The following is a 6,684-nucleotide window of genomic DNA, read 5'->3' on the forward strand; positions in this document are numbered from 1 at the left end:
GACCACGAACAGCTCTCAACACACCGTTGGACAAAACTGCCCACGTCCTGCCAGTGAAAACCCGATGCCTTAGCAAGGGAAACATGAGGGTGTGATCCCGCTCCATTAAGTGTCTTCTGCTCCTCTGTTAAGATAATAGCTAACGCTGCAAAGTCTGTCGAAATTAAATACCCATTGCTTTTTATCCTATCACTACACAGTCCATCACCGAACCACGCTATCTCAAATTCCTCATCTGGACCTGCAAAACTAACCTCTGCTGTACAATGTAAATTGCTCACGTCCTGAAAATCACCTTGGCCTGACCACAGTCTTTTTATTTTTTGTAAAAGAAGTTGTGGTGTTTGTTCCTCATCCTGCACTAAGTCCCAGCTGTAGTAGTAGTCAGGGACTGTGGGTGAGTGTTGCATTAACATGGTGCGTGGCAAGCAGTCTTCATTGCGGGTTAGCTCAAGCCCTTGCTCTGAACAGACGATGGTGAGGCCCATTTTGCAGAGTAAATCTGCAACCACACAAATTAACAGGGCACTCTTTAGAAAGGAGGAAGGAGTGGTTACCAGGCCCAAACCCATGCTGCTGGCATTCCACTGTCAGGGGTGCAGTAAAATAAGACTTTGTGGGATGTCCCGTTACCCCTATTGTTAAAATGGATTTTGAGGAGGGGTTGAACCTATAGATATTGTCTCTGAGTAACAAATGTGTGGCTCCGGTATCCACTAAAAACTCATAAGGGTCTCCATTTATGTATAAAGTGACCTTGGGTAGCTGAGACGGGGAAGAGAGGGCAGGTAAGATAAAAGTCTCGGTGCCCTCAGGCCCTATCTCAGCTTGCGATGAACGTCAGTCCCTTTTTTCCTCCTGCCAGGGTGAGCTCACGGTTACCACAGGTGGAGGTGGTGGTGGTAGATCCCAGTTGTTGCTGTCGCTTCTTCGTTTCGCTGTGTTGTGTTCAGGGTCCCATCTGTCCACACTTGAAGCAAGTCTAGAAGTCCCCTCTCGGGCTTTTGCTTCTTCCTCTTTGGCCACGCTGGCGCGCTGTCCTCTCCCTCTGTTCTGGTCACCCTGGTAAAACTGTAACTGAGCCATTTGCAGCTGGTGAAGCTGATAATAATCCTTTCGGGCTTTTCGCTCTCTCTTGTCTGTTAGCTGTCTTTCAGCATGATAAGCATGGCGACATACTTCTGCTAATCGGGCAGTGTCCCAGCCTATACAGGTAGCTTTTACCATCCCACTTATTTCTGGAAGCAGTCCCTCTACAAAAAGGTTAGTGAGTTGGGTTTCATAAACTGATCCTGCCTCTCCTGCTGGGGGTTCAGACAGGCCACTTAGATTACTAAAGAGAGGAGTCAATCTCTCCAAAAAGTCATTACAGGTTTCCCCGGGTTTCTGGTTACTTCGCCTTAGCACTACCCAGTCCACTTTCCCCTTGTATTTAGGCTCTATTCTGCGACATATGGCTTTAAGCTGGGTCTGATAGATACTGCCAGCGTCGCTGCTGTATGGGTGGTCAGGGTTAAATTCATCTTGATCATCTCCCCTTACATCACCATAATCAAGCTTCAAAGTCTTTATAAAAATAGTCTCTAGCTCTCCGCTCGTGGGTCTGCTTTGTGCTACTAGCCGTCTCAGGGCTGTTGTGTGCTTACGCCCATTGGTTTTGGGGTTTGGCAGCTCCCCAATAACTCCCGCCAACTCAGTTAATTTCCATGGGCGATAAACGAGGACAGTAGGTTCCTCATTCTCACCGGTGCGGGAATTAGGACATTCAATCATTGGCATGTGGAGCACCCCCTCTCCCTCCTCCATGGACTGGGGACGCGGAACGGCAGAAAGATCTGCGGAGCGACCCCCTGGGTTAACCTCTGGGTTAAGTGAATCTGTCATTTCGTGTAATAATTGTATGGCCCATGGCTGAAATGGCTGAAAACTACCTACACGGGGCTATCTCTCATTTGTCCATCCTGACATATTATCGGAAAAAGGTTGACAGTATATTAACCCATATTCTCTTCCCACTATATTCATGGGCGTTTCAGTTTTCTTTCCACTATTGCCTAACGTACTTTGTCTTTCTCTAACTTGCGCCTCAATTTTCCATAGCTCAAAACACTTCCATTCGACTTTCTTATTTCCCTTCTTCTCTTTTTCTTATAACTGTTCTTCTAGTTGTTGTATCTGCCTGGTACTAAAACTACCATTTTCTGGAAAACCTAACTTACTCCACGATGGAAGACACTTTATTCCCCTTTCTCCAAATTCCCTGTACATGTACTTCGCAGGACCGCTCGGTCCTGTTTCCGTCTTCGAATTTTCATTTCCCATTTTTACAGATCGGTGCCTTACTTTAGAACCTTATCACATTTACTACTCCGCAGAGCAAAAACCACACGTCTGTGTTAAGATAAGTTCTTTATGAGTCCCGGACTCATCAAACCCGCGTGAGAACACCCTCACCGGCCTGCTCTTTCTCTGCAATAAAACCACAGAAAATATTCTTATAAATCGTCTTAAAACAAAAGTTCGTTAAAAGGATCACTTACTGATGTCAGACAGCCGTGAATTCTCCAGACGCGTCTCAGGAAGGACAAACAGTTTATCCTCAGAGGTTCATCCAATTTGCTAAAATTGTCCGGGTCCGGATATAGTTTCAGCAGCCGTCCGCGCTCAGGTTAGTGTCCCATCTGGGTCGCCAAATTCTGTCGAGGAAATTTAACTATCAAGGAAGCCACAAGAGAGAGTTCTCACCTGAGTAAGGTCTTTATTTCAATATTGCAATTTTGGGAGCCCTGTTGCCACTTTGCAAAGTGCAACCAGAGACTCAATTTGTTACAAGCAGTACAGGGTTTTTATAAGATGTTGCGCTGTAAGAGAAAGCTCAGCACTTTGTCCCTTCTAAAACTTCCCCTTTTCCTAAGACAAAACAGATTACATCATAAAGCGAGAGAAGAAGCACTAGATTTGTTATTCAAAGCTTATCAGTTACTTTCGGCTAATTCTAACGACCCAGACAGCATATATTATTTTGGTACATTGTCTTCTAAAGTAACCTAAACAGTGTACCTTGTTGATGCACTGTTTTCTAAAAGTCTGCACGTACTGTAGCACAGCAATTCCATCCTTGAAATATATTATCTAAAAGCACCAATATATTTTTTGCAAAGCTCTCTACATTTTAAGAATCAATTTACTTATTAGATTTCCACTTCACATGTTACACAGAAAGGCGCTCTCTAGTTTTTCCATTTTGTGGCTGAGTGTCCTGGCTTCATCACAAGTAGGTAGATTCTGATTAGCATCATCTGCTATCTTTCTCAGTAACTCCTGAATGCTGGTATAATTCAGGGTCAATGCTTTGGTTGCCTGTGCATGTGCTGACTGTTGATGGAGTATGCTAGCAGAATCTGTATGTTACTCTGTACTCACATAGTGGTAGGAGCTGTGAACTCCTGCTGAATTCACATGCTCGGAAAGAGTTTTCAAAGTCTCTATTCTATGGATGTCAATAGAATGTAACCTTGCTGTCATTATCTGCCAACGGGAGAGTGTCTGAATTTTTTTAAAAAATTCCTCTGTCTCAAAGCAGCAGTTCACACAGTTGATCCCTACTAAATTGAGGGTGTGCGCAGTACATGGTAACCACTCAACTAAAGAGTTAATCTCTTTAATGCATGCTGGCAGGCCTGTATAAATGCCAGACATATTGGCTGCATTATCATAACACTGTCCTCGGCAGTTGCTAAAATCAATGCCCATATCCTCTAATGTAGTCAATACTGATTGACAAAGGGACTCTCCTGTATGATTCTGAATTGGTAAAAATTTGAGAAAACGTTCCTCAATGCAGCCATCTGGTGACACGTATCATATTATGAATGTTAACTGGTATTTATGTGTCACGTCTGGGGTAGAATCGACACATTGAAAAATACTTCGCAATTTTTATGTTTTTACCAAATATTCTTTTGGTGTTTATGTTGTCTTTCCGATGTTGCACCATCCACATCTTGGTTTTGACAGGATTTTGGGCCCAATTTAGCCCAGTATGCCCACATCTGTTAATCTATTTTACCCTAGCATGCTGGGTCTGAGCTAAAGGAAGCGTGAGCTGCTGTTGCAGCTGCCAGCTTTTTGGCTGCCTCTGTTAGCTCCACGGCAGCAGGTGCTACACCAACAGCCATGGTGGCAGCTCGGACATAGCTCGTTGGTCTTGTGGAGATGGTGGTGGATGGTGGTGGCATTTCAGATGACTCTGCCTCTGACTCATGATTCTGTTCCGGGAGCTGGCTTGTCCTCATGATTGGCGTTGATGCGCCCAGGCTAGAATTAGCTGCAGCTACCTTTTTACAACGACAGTTGTTGTAACACTGGCTGCAATGTTAGCCATAAACTTAGGATCGGGGTCTGACTCAGCAAACTTGAAATAACCAGTCAATCTCGGGATCATTTTATGTAGATCCTACTCACACTACTCTTTTAACCACTGTGCTTTCCATTCTTGCACCCCACTATCATATTGTAGCATTTTCGAGTTCATTTAAATCAAAACCAACACAGGACTTACACACACATAAGGGGACCGACGGAACACGTACACAGGTTTAGGGTGGTAACTCGTTAACAGAAGACTATACACTTACAAAGCTACACAGGACACTTAGCCAGCAGCCATATCACCCTGCAACTCACAACTGGCAGCCCACTTAAGCTAATCAGCTGTGAGCCTGGTCAGTACCTGGATGGGAGACCTCCTGTGAAAAACCAAGGTTGCTGCTGGAAGTGGTGTTAGTGGGGCCAGCAGGGGGTGCTCACCCTGTGGTTTATGTGGGTCCTAATGCCCCAGTATAGGACAGTATACACTTCAGATGAGATATAAAAGCGAGGTCCTGACTCTTTGTGGTCATTAAAAATCTTTACAGGTAATGGGGACTCATAGAGAGTAAGGGTGTAACCCTGGTGTCCTGGCCAAAATTTCCAGTTGGCCCTTATTAATCATGGCCTCCTAACAATCCCCCTCTATGAATTGGCTTCATTACTCTGCTTTCCTCCTCACTAATAGTGAGAGTTCTGGTGCACTATGGCTGCCGTCACATCATCCAGGTGGATGCTGCACATTGGTGGTGGTGGAGGGGAGTCCCCATTACCTGTAAAGTGCTTTAAGTGGAGTGTCCAGAAAAGTGCTATATAAGTGTAAGCAATTATTATTATTATTACTTAAACGAATATAACACTATTTACATAAGCAGGGGCAGCTGCTGGTCATCGTGCTGACCCGCAGACACCCCCCCGGCTACATCTCCCAGCCTGCTTCGTGGTACCCTGAGTGCCTAGGTGCACTTCCTTCCTAGGTGCACTTCTTACAATATTTTCTATTGCACATTTTTAGGCTGGCTCTCATAAACTTGCACCAGAGATCAGCCAATGAATCCATCAAAATAAATTTGAACTGCAAGCCAATTGCATCTAACCAATCATTGGTTCACAACTTATTCATCGTTTTTATGGACCAATGGGGGCCCACAGGTCCTATGAAAAAAATACCCCGCTCAATCAGGGGCCCCTGATCAGGCCCACAGGTCCTTTAAAAAATACTCTGGCCAATCAGGGGCCCAGAATTGTTACCACAGGATGACAAGAGAATATTATAAAGTGCGGTGCTATATACTGTATGCACCAAATTATGCTGCATTATTTGTCATGCATTCAAAATGGCAGGAGCTGTAACATCAACAACAAGAGAGGCAATATTACCATCTTGTATCCCCAGATCTTAGAAGCTTGTCAGTGTTGGTCCTGGTCACTACATGGATAAGATACCTTCAAGGAAATCTAAATTATTGCTGCAAGAGGTATTAATGGATCAGAAGGAGTCACTTTGCCCTTTGGATAAGAATTTTCAAAGCAATGCCCCTAATGTTAACCAGAGACACTTTGCAATTGGTAGGACAATACTTCAAGTGAAACATTAAATCATTTAAGTCCTGCCTGCTTGGTAATTAAGGGTTCCAAGGCATTGTCCCTAACAGTCCTGTTTTTTTTATAATCTATGCTCCCCCTTAATTAAATTGTTGCAGACATTACTAAGTACTATTCAGTTCTGTATTTGGTCTGCTGTGCAATGGTGCTGCAAATATAATAGCTGCCACACATCCCCCATGTGGTGCTGCCCTTCAGTGGGATGGAAAAGCTGGCATTTCCTCCTTTGGAATGAAAAGTGCTACAAGATAGAAACAAAATTAAAAGGAATTATTAGCAAAAAAGAAAAACTGAGAAATAAACTCTGCTGCCTTTTCTGACAGCGTAAAATAAAACAATTATATTTGTTGGGATGGCACAAACTAAGGGCAATCCTACAGATGTTCAGATTAATTGGAAACTATTAAAATGTGGAAAATTTGACACACCATTAACATACCGTTCAAAGCTATGCATAAATTATTTGCATGTGTTTAAAAGTACAAAATGCTTGACAACTTAAATGTTCATCTCTCATGAGTGTTCTGTCAGTGAAAATCAGTAAAAGATGTCAAGACTTTTATTTATTATTTGTATATTACTGTGTACCATATATTACATTTACACACACTGTAAGAATGAACTGGCAATGCAGGTTTAAAGCAATAAATCAGCCTTAAGATCATATCAAAGAAGCAGTGTGTTCCAGCAAGACATGAATAACTAACTCAT

At 43.4% G+C, this 6,684-nt stretch overlaps 1 pseudogene; it reads right to left on the reverse strand.

The window, feature by feature from the left end:
* Positions 1-949: 949 nt before the first annotated feature.
* Positions 950-1,884, reverse strand: LOC148658475 (uncharacterized; annotated as a pseudogene).
* Positions 1,885-6,684: the final 4,800 nt, after the last annotated feature.

Source organism: Lepisosteus platostomus, chromosome 7, assembly GCF_059453375.1.
Source record: "Lepisosteus platostomus isolate fLepPlt1 chromosome 7, fLepPlt1.hap1, whole genome shotgun sequence".
In the NCBI taxonomy this organism is placed as follows: Eukaryota; Metazoa; Chordata; class Actinopteri; order Semionotiformes; family Lepisosteidae; genus Lepisosteus; species Lepisosteus platostomus.